A 13,213-nucleotide genomic window follows, 5' to 3' on the forward strand; every position below is an offset into this window, starting at 1 on the left:
CTCCACCTTCCAAAGGTGCCAAAACAGCTGGATGGGTGGGTCACTTCCCTGGGGACTGGTAAGGGGTGTGTTTGCCTGACCTGACCTGCTTCTTCTGGAATGTCTCTGAGCCCCATCACTCAGTATCCCTTAAAAAATAATAAAAATAAAATTTAAAAATAAAGCCATCTCGATCAATCAACTCTCCCCGCCTTCTTTGAATCGCTGGCTTATAGTTGATGATGTTGGGCTCCGGCTTCTGTAAACCGACTCCTTCCCCTGTGCTTATTGCTAGCCTGAAATCTTTATGGTTCTAAGAACAGCGATTGTGGCTGACTTACTTGCTTTTAGGCAAAGACTCTTCTAAGTTGTGTGTGTGTGTGTGTGTGCACGCACGTGTGCCAGTCCGGGGGCCTGAGCTCGGGGCCTGACCACACCCCCTGACTGAGCCTTGTGGCTGGAGCACTACCACTTAAGCCACCACTCCGGGCGGTTATTCTTGGGGGGTGGGGGGTTTTCCTGTCCGCGTTGGCTTTGAACCCCTATCCTCGGATCTCAGCTTCCTAAGTAGCTGGGGTTACACCGGGCTGACAGGAACGTTCCAGCGTGTCCTCTGTTTTGCCCTGGGTGGGCCCTGGCTGGGGAGTTGTTGTTTGGTTTTTCTGTTGTTCCGTCTCCCCCCCCCCCCCCCCACACACACCCTAGACCCTCCCTACCGCACAGCCTGCACGGGGTGGGGGGGGGGGGTAGGGGGGCGCCTTTTCCTGGAAGCAAGCAGGAAAATCCTTTTCCGGGCGGGAAGGGGAGGTGCGGCGTTAGGCCGCCTTCGCTGGCGCCGCCGACGGGGCGGGGAGGGGCTGCGAGGCCGGGACGTAACCACCGCCGTGGAGCCCGAGTCCAGCAGCCCCGCCGGCTGCGGCTGCATCAACCCACGCATGGGAGGGAGCGCTGTCGGTACGGAAAACATAAAAATGAAGAATCCGTGTCTGCCCTGGTGCAGTCACAGGCTTGTTCCCAAGGGCCTGGTGCACTCGCAATGTGCACACGCCGGGGTCCTAGGATGGTTTTGTGTGTTTCTCTCTAAAAAGCCACAGGGGCCTTCACACCCTTCAATTTAATTCTCTTAAGAAGGAAAAAGAGGCTTCCGCCCGAACAGGGACTTGAACCCTGGACCCTCAGATTAAAAGTCTGATGCTCTACCGACTGAGCTATCCGGGCTCACGCTGCGAGCTGGCGCTTCGGGCACTGAAGACCGTCAGGCGTTCCGCGGCCACCTCCGCCGGCGACGCCCGTTTGCCCAGGGCGCGCGAAGCCTCGCAGCCTTTCGCACGCACGGGTCCGCGCGGGCGCGGGACGAGAGCGAGGCGGGGGATCGCGGACGGCGAGTGACGCGGCTTCTGCGCCCCAAGAGGGCTGCAGGCAGATCCGAATCACACACGCCGCTGGTCCGTTTCGTGGCGGCCCTCCTCTCCCGCCACCGAGGACCCCGCGTTCTGCAGCGCTGTCCACGCGGGAGGTCGCGACGTGGCCGGTTTCCACCTGCTCCCCGCCCCCACGCGCGCGCGCGAGAAGCAGATTCGCTGCCAAGACCGGATCTGGGACTCGGGTGGGGTGGGGGGTCGGGAGTGATGGGCGCCCCTGGCAAGCCTGCCGGGGGTCTCTCCCTTCAGGGCGAGGGCCCCCGCGCGCGCCCCGCGGACGCCCGCCTCTGCGCATGCGCGGCGCCGCGGCCTCCTCCCCGCCCCCCCCCCCTTCTTCCACGCGGCACCCCGGGCTCCCTGGGCAGATCTACCTATCCACTGGTGGGGTCCTAGCCGGGGGGGGGGCGGGGGAGACGGGGGGTGTGGTGGCCCATTAAGTCTTACGAAGGGCAGTCGCTTTTGTGGGGAAGTGACCCGACAAAGGGAAGAACACCCCTGCGTCTCTGGGGACCCCGGGGCCGGGGACGGGGATGGGTGGGCGCACCACAGTGCACGGTGCCCGTCGGGAGAGTTCACCGTCTAGGGACACACTTCACGGCCTGGAGCCGGTGATGGATGAGCGTGATCCACACCCGTCCTTCCCGTTACGGGAGGCGGGGGGTGGGGGGGGGCACCCCGGTGCATCAGATCTTCAGTCAGCCCATCCCGGGGAACGGCAGCTCGAGTTGGGTAGCTGCTTCCTCACCGTCCTCCCCTCCCTTCGCGCATCTGCAGGGCGGGAGGAGTGGGGGGGGGGGGCGACGTTTCATGGGCATCCTCCCCGGGGAGCTTGCTTCCTGTATCCCCACCAGGGTGGGCGAGGCAGGCGTCGTGCAGACAAACAGGGAGCCCGCGCCCCTCCAGGAGGCCTGGACAGGGGAGCGGCCGGGGCGCAGGGGCGCGGGAAGCGGACTCCGCCCTAGATACGCTGTTTCCCCGGGAGCAACGTGTGGCTTGGATTCCCCAGTGCTTTTCTCCTTTCTCACCCTTAGATTGGCTGGGTCCGGCGGGGGTGGGGAGGGCTGGGCGCGGAGGCAAAGGTCAAGCGCTCTGACTCTCAGCCGTCCGGAGGTCGACATCATGCTGTCAGGTTCCCCCCCACCCCACCCCACCACCACCACCACCACCACAAGCACCACCAAAGAAACAGAACCTAGACGAGACATCCAGGCAGACCTGTATGGAAACAGCACGATACAACCCATGGGAAAAGCATTTCTTAAAGGGTGGAAGGGATGAGAGAGGACAACGGAGGGACAGAATTCGATCAAAGTACATGATAGGAACGTGTGGGAATGGCGCTCTGGAAGCCCTCTGCACAATCGATATGGACTAATAAGAACCAGGAGAGGGGAGAAGGAGGCAGAGATGAAAAATAGAAGTGGGGGTCGGGCTATTTTAAGAACTTGGCTCAAACAATTGTGGAGGATATTAAGTTCAGAACCTGTGGGGCAGGTTAACCGTCGGGGAATTCAGGTAAGAGTTAACTCTGCAGTCTTTGTCTCAACACAGCACGAAGCAGGAAACTCTCAGACAGGTGTCTGTTTGTTTTGTTTTGGTTTTTTAATCTATATCAAAGTTATGATTCCTCCCCATCAGAAAAACCATCTTTGTTCTTAAGGGCTTGGGATGATTGCAGTCTATGTGTTAACTGGCTTGACTCGAAGGCCTGCTGATGTGATATTAATGCTGACGTCAAGAAAATGACCCACCTTGACCATCACATCTAGAGCAGTATTGAACCAAACCATGAGGCATCCTATCCTAGCCAAGTCAACACATAAAAGTACGCATCTCACAGGGCAGACATACTTCATGTTGTGTTGGGGAACCACCTGATTTACTAGCCCACCACTTGGGGTTCCTTCCTTTTGATTTTCACGGGAGTGCTTGAGTTCCTCGCCCCAAAACACATCTCCCTACACCTGTGCCCTGCGAGCCACACAGGCTCCGAAGTCGCCCCCTCGTGTCTTCTCTGGCACGCAGCTGGCTCCAATCAGGGGCCGAGCAACCTTGCTGGGGCCCCAGGTGGGCAGAGTATGGGGGTCTGGGGGTCGGAAGGGCGCCAAGATCATCCTGGAGCTCTGCAATATTGGGACTTGATGAAGTAAATAAGAACATAAGACGCCCGGGTTGTGAAAACAAACACGTCCTTCCTACTTCCCGAGCAGTCATCCGAGACCCTGCGTCTTCTAGCAAGAAGCGCTCGTGGAAAAGGCGGGAGCGGCGCTGTGGCCCAAGTGGTGGAGCGCTAGAGCCCTGAGAGGGGCAATAAAGAAGCATTTGCTGTGTTTCTAGAATTGGTACTTAGTTGTGCATCCTGCATTTGATCAGGAAACTCTACCCCACCACCATCCACCTCACCCGAGGCCACCAGTTCCTCTTTCCAGCTAAATTCAGCAGGAAGCTGCACCCACTTTGCGAGTGTACCGACATATAAAACCACTGCCAAAACCCGGGATCGAACCAGGGACCTTTAGATCTTCAGTCTAACGCTCTCCCAACTGAGCTATTTCGGCAACCTGGCTAGTACATTTTTTTTTTCCACTCCCCTCTCACATATAATCATGATGCTGCACTGTAGTAATGTAGGTCACTGGGCAAACGGAAGTGGACAAACTTTAGAGAAGCGATAAGGCGAAGACTAACTAGAACTACTAAACTCTTTTTCTCGCCCCCCCCATCCCATTGAATTATTCTGTAACTTGTTTCTGCCGTTCACCGATTTTTTTTTTTCCATGATGGTTATATGGTTGGCTTTATGGTTAAATCGTGCAGAAACTGGATTGGGTTTATTGTATAAATTTGTTTAGCCAAACTTCCTTGTATAAAACAATTCTGCCAGGAGAAAGAAATGTAGAGGATCCATATGGTCAAAGTACCTTATATGCATGTTCAACAATACCGCAGTAACACCCATTGCGCAGTAAATATACACATACAATTAATTGTTACGGGGGAGGGAAGCTTTTTCCATTGCCATAGATTTTTTTCCCCCCTATGTATTGTGGAAAGACAGATTTTTTGCAAGGTCAAAAGATGAGCATGTTGGTCACTTTTTTTAAATCAATATTATCTATTTGGTGTCAGGTCTGATTAGAAAATATTTGGAAGAATACAAGAAAATGTAGCATGTGCAATCTGATGGAAAAATGACTTAAACTGAAGGCCATTCACCTCCCCTGTGACAGCCACATCTTAGAGCTGTTCTTGAGCCCACCCCACTGAACCAGCCCCCCCCCACACACACACACCATTCCCCTTGAACAAATTCACTTGAGGTCTTGGAAGTGAGCTGGAGACCAAGGACACACCCAATGCCGACGCCCCTGATGAACACGAAGACTGTTGAAACCTTGAAACCCCTCAGTCACCCATGTTCTCCCACCCCACCTCCATCTGCCCCCACCTACCTTGACTTCACTCTCCCTACTATTTAAGGAGACCTTGGGGCTGAAGGAAACTTGGCTGCCCTTCCCTAGAAAAAAGCCTGTTAGTCTTGTTGAGTTCGCTTTCTGCCCTTTCTTTGTTCTGATGCCCATATGACTCAGTTCCCTTGCACCCCCATCTGCCTGAGTTTGATCAGCAGCACTGGAAAGAGAAGAAAGGAGCATGCGGCTTATGACTTAAGTTGATAGAACCCTAGTTCCACCAAAGAATAAACAAAGCCAGGAAGAACATTTGTCAAGGTCTGGGGATATGGCCTAGTGGCAAGAGTGCTTGCCTCATATACATGAGGCCCTGGGTTCAATTCTCCAGCACCACATGGCCAGAAGTGGCTCAAGAGGCACAGTGCTAGGCTTGAGCCAGGGACAGTGCTCAGGGCCTGAGTCCAAGCCTCAGGACTGGCCAAAAGAAAAAATAATAATAACATTTGTCAAGTCTTCTTTCCTGGTTGGAGGGTTTTGTTGGTTGTTGTGAGAGCGAGGCTCCATACCTGATGCTTTGCTCATTCACTGACTGACAAGCTGCCAACTGAGCCAAGCCCCCAACCCCTGCACTTGGGTATTTCTTTTCTTTCCCTCTTTTTTCATTTGTGAAGTCTTCACAGGAAGACTTTTGATATTATCCCCTTTGTAAACATGAAGTATACAAAGTCATCATCTTCCTTTAAAGCAATGATTTTCTAAGCCTAATATTACAAATATATTTTCATTGTCTTTTTTTAACATTTTAAAATATGTATACAGTTGAGAAACAGGCCTGCCTAATATTCAAAGGCCTCTTTCAAACTGAGAAATCACCTGTGGTTTCATAACATCCTTAGTAGGCTGATTCTATTCCACCTCTGCCTCTCGTTGCATAACTATGCATTCATTCAATTTTTAAAAATGTCTTAAAGGAATTTCATAAGACTATTAGTTAGAATAATCAATCCAGGATTTGCTTAACTCATATATAGGGAGATGACGTAACTTACAAAGAATCTATTTGGGACCTTATGGTTTAGAACTATTAAATCATCCATATAAAGTGGAGAATCATTCTAGAGAATCATTCTTCAGAGATTAAGGCAAGAGTGCATCTGAGGCCAGGAGTACAGAGCTGCAGTGCCTAAACCCACTTGTTTAGCTCAGACATAACCTTTTATCTATCTATCTATTTTGCTATTCCTAGGTAGTAGGAAAATCCTAAACTACCCCCATACACACACATGACACCCTCCCAGCCAGCCATCAGGATTACATAACCCCTAGAACTGTGGTTAATAGGATGGATTTCACTAGGTTATATTAGATAGCACACCTGACTCTACAATAGGTCATTATTTAGGTGGGCCTGACCTAGTTCAGGTGACCTATAAAAGCTGGGGAGCTGTGGTGGTATAAACAGATACCTAGAACACACACTCCTGGTGTGTCTGTGAAGGCATTCCTAGACTTGATTGGATCCCGAGGGCTCTGACACAAACAGTGGTTTTAATCATAGATAGGTTGAAAGGCAATGAGACTGTGGGAGGTGAGGCCTAATAGGAAGAAATGGGTCCCTGGGTACCGGCCTTTGAAAGGCCCCCTTCTTGTGACTCCAACCAATGGGTGAGCAGCTGTGTTTCAATCACTCCCTTTCTTCCATGACATTCTGCCTCACCTCCAGCCCCAAAGTAATAGAGTCAGCCAATCATGGATGGAAGCCAGAATAAACTATTTCTCTCAGAAACTGGTCCCTGTGAGCAAAAGTCTGGCTAAAACAGAGTTTCCTCCAGCTGATTGCTCAAAGGATTCAAAGATTCAAAATATAAGGACATGTTGTACAGTCATCATCTTGAAAAATGGTAACCACAGAGCAAGGTCTATAGAGAGTCTAAGAATTGGTTGAGAGGAAAGAAAAACAGGGTGTAAGATATCACAAGAAATGAACACACCGCCCTACTATGTAACTGTACTCTTTTTGCACAATACCTTATCAAAAATTTTTTTGTTTAATTAATAAATTTAAAAAAAATAAAATAAAATGATAGGTTGGTTCAAACAGTTGCTATGAGGCAGATTGTAACTCCAATTGGCCACCTGCGTGTGACCTGGCATGCTCTGTTAGTGTTGTAGCCTCATTGGCCACCTGTGTGTAGCAAGCTTGACCATGTGGTGTTTGCCTTTATAACCTGACCCAAGCATGGCCCAGGTGCGCGATCCCAGCTTCCAAGTCTGGGCTGTGGCCCTGGCCTGCCAGCCTGCTTTTTACCATTGCAGTTCCAGCTCCCGAGTCTGGGCCGTGACCCGGGCCGGTCAGTATATTTTTTACTTCCTCAATAAATCCATCCTTTTCCTTGAAAAAAAATTTTTGTTTAATTAATAAATAAATTACAAAAAAAAAAAGAATTGGTTGAGAGTGGCTATTTTAGCCCACAGCCTCCAACAAAACAGGTGCACAGTCCTACAATGACAAGAGAGTGAAGGATGCCAGTGGTTTCAGCTAGGCCACCATCCTGGTTGACTCTTAGATACCCTGAGCAGAGAAAACCCAGCCACATGGTACAGGCTTCTTACCTTCTTCAGACTGTGAACTAATGAACACGTGTTGTTTCAAACCACAAAGGGCATGGTAATGAAATTGTAGTGATGGAAAACTAATGTAGAAGTACAGACTTGTCACAGGTTTCTATAAGTGGATGATAAGGAGTACATTAAAGAGAGAGAGAGAAATTGTGTGTGTCTGTGTGTGTCTGTGTGTGTGCATGCCAATCCTGGGGCTTGAACTCAGGGCCTGGGCACTGTCCCTGAGCCTCTCTACGCTCAAGGCTAGCACTCTTATGTGTATGCGGTGCTGAGGAATCGAACCTAAGGTTTCGTGCATGCTAGGCAAGCACTCTACCCCAAGCCACATTCCCAGCCCCTGCAGTATTTAAAAAAAAAAAAATTTGGTCTTCCCCTAGCTCCTATTTAGCCCACAAATACTATCTGACATTCTTCTGGTAGCCTTCTCTGCCATGATTGTGTTTTCACCCTTCAGGCTAGTTGTCCGTTTTCAATGCTTTTATACCACTTATCAAACTAGATTGCAACTGCCTGTTTATCTCAACTTTCTTGCCCATTTTTATGCTGAGTCTTTGTTAGAAAAGAGGCTGGATTATATGTGGAATCAGTGAATGCAGGTATGCATGCAAGTATGCTTGAGTAAATGAATGGAAATATTCCTAGTTACATCAGTTTTTTTTTTAATGAACATACATTAGTTCTATAAGGAGGAAGAAAGAGTCTGTTGTGACACTTTCTAGGACCTATTTTTTAGTAACCTCGAAAGTCACCTGATCAAGGTCAGAGAATGGAACCTCTACAACCTTTGCAAGGCTATTTATAGAAGATTCTGACCCCTATTCCTCTCAAACCCAGGGCCGTTGCACATACAGTACACAACACTCTATCACTAGGCTGTATGCTGTGAGCCCTTGAGGTCTTTACCTTGATTTTAAAGATACCTTGTCTGCTGCTAGGTGTATGGGGTGGGGGGTCCGTGGGAGTAGGGAAGATGGATATGTAAGGAGTGTTTCATAAGCAATTATGAAAGTAGAACAATGAGTACATGGTATGCATGTATGGAAATGTTATTAGGCGAACTTTCTGGTGTGACTAATACATGCTAATAAAAAAAGATATCTCAAGCCAGTCATCTGGGGCTCACACCTGTGATCCTAGCTACTCCGGAGGCTGAGATCTGAGGATCAGGATTTGTTTGTTTTTCTTTTGCCAGTCTTGGGGCTTGAACTGAGGGCCTGAGCACTGTCCCTGGCTTCTTTTTGCTCAAGGCTAGCCCTCTGCCACTTGAACCACAGTGCCATTTCTGGCCATTTTCTATATATGTGGTGCTGGGGAATTGAACCCAGGGCTTCATGTATATGAGGCAAGCACACTTGCCACTAGGCTATATTCCCAGCACAAGGATCAGGATTTGAAGCCAGCCTGGATAGGAAAGCATGTGAAACTCTTATCTTCAATTAACCACTAAAAAGCCAGAAGTGGAGGTGTGGCTCACCTGGTAAAGTGTTAGAAGAAAAAAAAAAAAAGCTCAAAAACAGTGCCCAGGTCCGGAGTTCAAGCCCTAGGAGCAGCAGCACAAAAAAATAAAACAAAACAATATTTCAACAGGTAAATGCCTTTTTCCCCTGAAGGATCCATAGAAACAAAAAAAAAAGGGGGGGTGGGGGTGGGGAGGAGCACTTGAAAAAGACCAAAGAGAAGAAAGCCTCCGGAGAGATCAACAACAGCTTCTTTAATGAGCTTCTGAAGTACTCCATATTTTTACAATAATCTTTAAAAGTGCCCATGTTGCACATTGACAGTGAATAAAATCCAAAGGGTTTTCTATACTTCCTTGGGGATTGTGCAGTTGATAAGTGCTCTATGACTTTGAATGGAAAGCAAACCGGTGAAATGTAGATGGTTAGCACTTTTGTGAGAAGTGTTAAGTAAATTTAATTTTGAATTATGACCAAGTATGGTAGACCCCCCCACCCCCGCACCATGATCCATAGTCCTTATCCACCAGGCCACATTGGAGAACTCAAGGAAAGGGTGGCTATTGTTTTAGTGGCCTTTCCTGCAGCACATTACATGCCAAAGCAATATTCAAGACTGCAGGGTAGAGAGGAGAGAAGATGGAGGACGGTAGTGCCTGAGGTCAAGCTGGTGTCTGGGCCCAGGAGCAGGTTTAGCCAGCCCCGGGAGGCCAAGCCAAGTGAGGCGGCTCGATAGAGTGAGAGGACCCAGAAAGCTCTGAGCCCGAGAGCAATTGGATGGAAACACCTCAGGAAGAGCACGTTCCTGACCTTAGATGCTTGCGCATTCTTCTCACAACATCACTCTGAACTCAGGACTTGGCAAGGAATTTCTTTCCCGGTAAGCTGTCCTGCTTCTTGTGTCCACTCACTTTTCCTTTGGAAATACCAGTATCTTTGCAAATATTACCTCAAGGCCACTTGGATGCAATTTTCCTGCTGACTTCTCCAGGGAGAAAAAAGGAACTCAAGCGTGTGTGCGTGTGTGTGTGTGTGTGTGTGTGTGTGTGTGTGTTGGTGGGGTGGGAGTATCTTCCAACATAGTGTGATTATAAAGAAAGGATTTTGAGCTGGGTGCTGGTGGCTCATGCCTGTAGCTACTAAGGAGCCTGAGATCTGAGGAACACAGCATAAAGTCAGTTTTGTCAGGAAAAGTCTGTGAGACCCTTATTTCCAATTAACCAGCAATAAACCGGAAGTGAGGCGAAGCTGTAGATCAAGTGGTAGAGCGCCAATCATTTAATTTGAAACAGGTGCTTAAGCAGTAAGATTTGTGATTTCTTTATCTTTCATTGCAAATATGAAAGAATTAATGTCTTTGACTGTTGGCCAAGAAGAATTGTATGCATAACTTGACATGGAACTGTAATCCCTTTGTACAACTACTTAAGAGTAGTGCAAATAAATATTTTAAAAAATAACTGTCTTCAAATTTGTACCACTATTATAATAAGCACATTGGAAACTATAGCAGTAAATTCCACATATTCTTATCATTTAAAACGAAAAAAGTGCTGGGGTGCTAGTGGCTCACACCTATAATCCTAGCTACTCAGAAGGCTGAGATCTGAGGATTGCTGTTCAAAGACAACCAGGGCAGAAAAGTCCCCACGAGACTCTTATCTCCAACTAATCACTCAAAAAACAGAAGTGCAGCTGTGGCTCAAGTGGTAGAGCACTAGCCTTGAGCACAAAGAGGCTCAGGGACAGTGCCCAGGCAGGCACTAAGTTCAAGCCCCACAACCAACAAAAAAAGAAGGAAGGAAGGAAGGAAGGAAGGAAGGAAGGAAGGAAGGAAGGAAGGAAGGAAGGAAGGAAGGAAGGAAGGGAGGGAGGGAGGGAAGGAAGGAAGGAAGGAAGGGAGGGAGGGAGGGAGGGAGGGAGGGAGGGAGGGAAGGAGGGAGGGAGGGAGGGAAGAGAGGTAAGAGAGGGTGGGAGGGAGGGAGGGAGGGAAGAGGGGAGGGAGGGAGGGAAGGAAGGAAGGGAAGGAGGAAGGGAGCGAGGGAGGGAGGGAGGGAGGGAGGGAAGGGAGGGTGGGAGGGAGGGAGGGAAGGAAAGAAAAGCTGCTATAAAGTTACAGATTTCTAAATCTTGGCTTGCCCCATAACATAGATATATTACATACATCTTCTGCACAAGAACAAAGGTTCAGTTTTACAGTTAAGCATTTGATGTGTTAAAGAAGCATAAAGACAATATCAAGGTTTACTTTGAATGTGACTAAACCATCACAATTTCTGTACAGATACCCGCTTTTATTTGCGTAAATCCACAATGTGGGGGGAAAGGAGAGCATTTTCTCCTCCTCTTGAAAAGCTGTTAATGTTTTCAGAAGGCTTTAGTCATTACATTTGTTTGTTGCCAGTCACAGGGCTTGAACTCAGGGCCTGAGTACTGTTGCTGAGCTTTTTTTGCTCAAGGCTAGCACTCTACTACTTGAGCCACAGCGCCACTTCCGGTGTTTTCTGTTTATGTGGTGCTAAGGAGTTGAACCCAGGGCTCTGTGCATGCTAGGCAAGCACTCTACCACTAAGCCACATTCCCAGCCCTACTCATTACATTTGATCTTTCATTCTTCTAAGGACCAGCTAACCCTGTAAATGCACGCTTGCATTCTGCTGAGTGTTAGAACAATACAAGCTGGCTGTGACAATGCATAGGTGTAAAAATCTGAGCCCTCAGGAGGTCTGGGCAAGAGGATATGAGTTCAAGATGTCTGGGCTACAAAACCAGACCCCGTGTCAGAAAAATAAATAAATAAATAAGCCAAGGGCTGGTGGCTTACACCTGCAATCCTAGCTACTCAAGGGCTGAGTTCTGAGGATCATGGTTCAAAGCCAGCCTGGGCAGGAAAGTCTGAGAGTCCAAAAACAACAACAACAAAACCCAAGGAACTATAGATTGTAAAACTCCAAAAGCTCAGATCATACCACAAATGACATATTTGCTTTAAAATTTTATTGATATTATAAAAGTGATGTTCAGAGCTGTAACGGTTACATAAATCAGGTAATGAGTATGTTTCTTTTTGGACAATGTCACCTCTTCTTGGCTTTCTCCCCGCTTTGCTTTATATTAGGAGTAGACTTGTATATTTATATGGAAAGTTTCCTCACCCTCCTGTTATAAAATCTGTTCCCTCTCTTTACCTCAGAGGCTTTCTTTTCATTTCTGCCTGGTGCTGTACTATTTGACCACACCTCTACTTCTGGTTGGTCCTTGGATCTCAAGTCTCCTAAGTGGCTTAGGGTTATAGGCTTGGGCCACAGGCCCCCAGCTCATTCTATCTTTTTTTAACAGAAAACTACATATACCATTTTTCTTCTAGACTTAGCCACACAAAAAATAAAGGTTGATATATAGGTTCATATATATATATACACATATATATACACACGTATACATATATACACATCTATATCTTCAAAAAGAAAGGATTCTGATGATACAGAAACTTCTCAGAGGTGAACAGGGTCCCACCATTGGACTCAAACTATGTTTACCTTTTTTTTTTTTTTTTTTGCCATTGTGGGGCTTGAATTCAGGGCCTGAGTGAGCACTGTCCCTGAGCTCTTTTGCTCAGATGGTGGCTATCAGAAATTCGAGTTAAACTCACCCTGTTCTAAATTCCAACATTGTGACTAACCAGCTATGTGACCTTGAGCTAATTTAGTAAGTTGATTTACTTTGTATTTCTGAGCACCTTATCTTCAAAATTATGACTGCAACATTTTGTCTCTTAAGACTCTACTTATTTTTGTTGGTTTATATGAGAGTTCTAGGTCTTGAACTCAAGGTGCCATCCTGAGTTCTTGTGCTCTAGGCTGTACCATTCGAGCTACTGCTCCACTTCTAGGTTTTGGTAATTTATTAGAGGTCAGAGTCTCATAGACTCTCCAGCCTGGGCTGGGCTGACTTTGAACTATGACCCTCAGATCTCAGCCTCCTGAGTAGTTAGGGTTCCAGGCATAGCTTTAAGTTCCTAGTTAGGATCATGGTTCAAAGCCAGACAAGGCAGAAAAGCCCCCCCCCCCCCCCTTCAACTAACCACTCAAAAACCGGAAGTGGTGCTGTGATTCAAGTGCTCAAGCAACTCAAGCCTTGAGCACAAAGAAGCTCAAGGACAGTGCCCAGGTCCTGCATTCAGCCCCACAACACAAAAAAAGAGAAAAAAAATTGAATTCCTACATAAACCAGCTAGCAGTAAGAACTTTGTTATTATTATTTGCAGTATAGTTTTAAACTCAAGACCTGGTATATATGAGGCCTCTAACGTTTTACCTTT

The 13,213-nt window shown here is 47.8% G+C and overlaps 2 non-coding genes across 2 annotated transcripts; both read right to left on the reverse strand.

Annotated features, from left to right (window-relative positions):
* Positions 1-1,124: 1,124 nt before the first annotated feature.
* Trnak-uuu lies at positions 1,125-1,197 on the reverse strand. Its single transcript has one exon. It is a non-coding gene; the product is annotated as a tRNA-Lys (tRNA).
* A 2,688-nt stretch (positions 1,198-3,885) lies between these two features.
* Positions 3,886-3,958, reverse strand: Trnaf-gaa. Its single transcript has one exon. It is a non-coding gene; the product is annotated as a tRNA-Phe (tRNA).
* Positions 3,959-13,213: the final 9,255 nt, after the last annotated feature.

The sequence above is a fragment of the Perognathus longimembris genome, chromosome 13 (assembly GCF_023159225.1).
Source record: "Perognathus longimembris pacificus isolate PPM17 chromosome 13, ASM2315922v1, whole genome shotgun sequence".
NCBI lineage: Eukaryota > Metazoa > Chordata > Mammalia > Rodentia > Heteromyidae > Perognathus > Perognathus longimembris.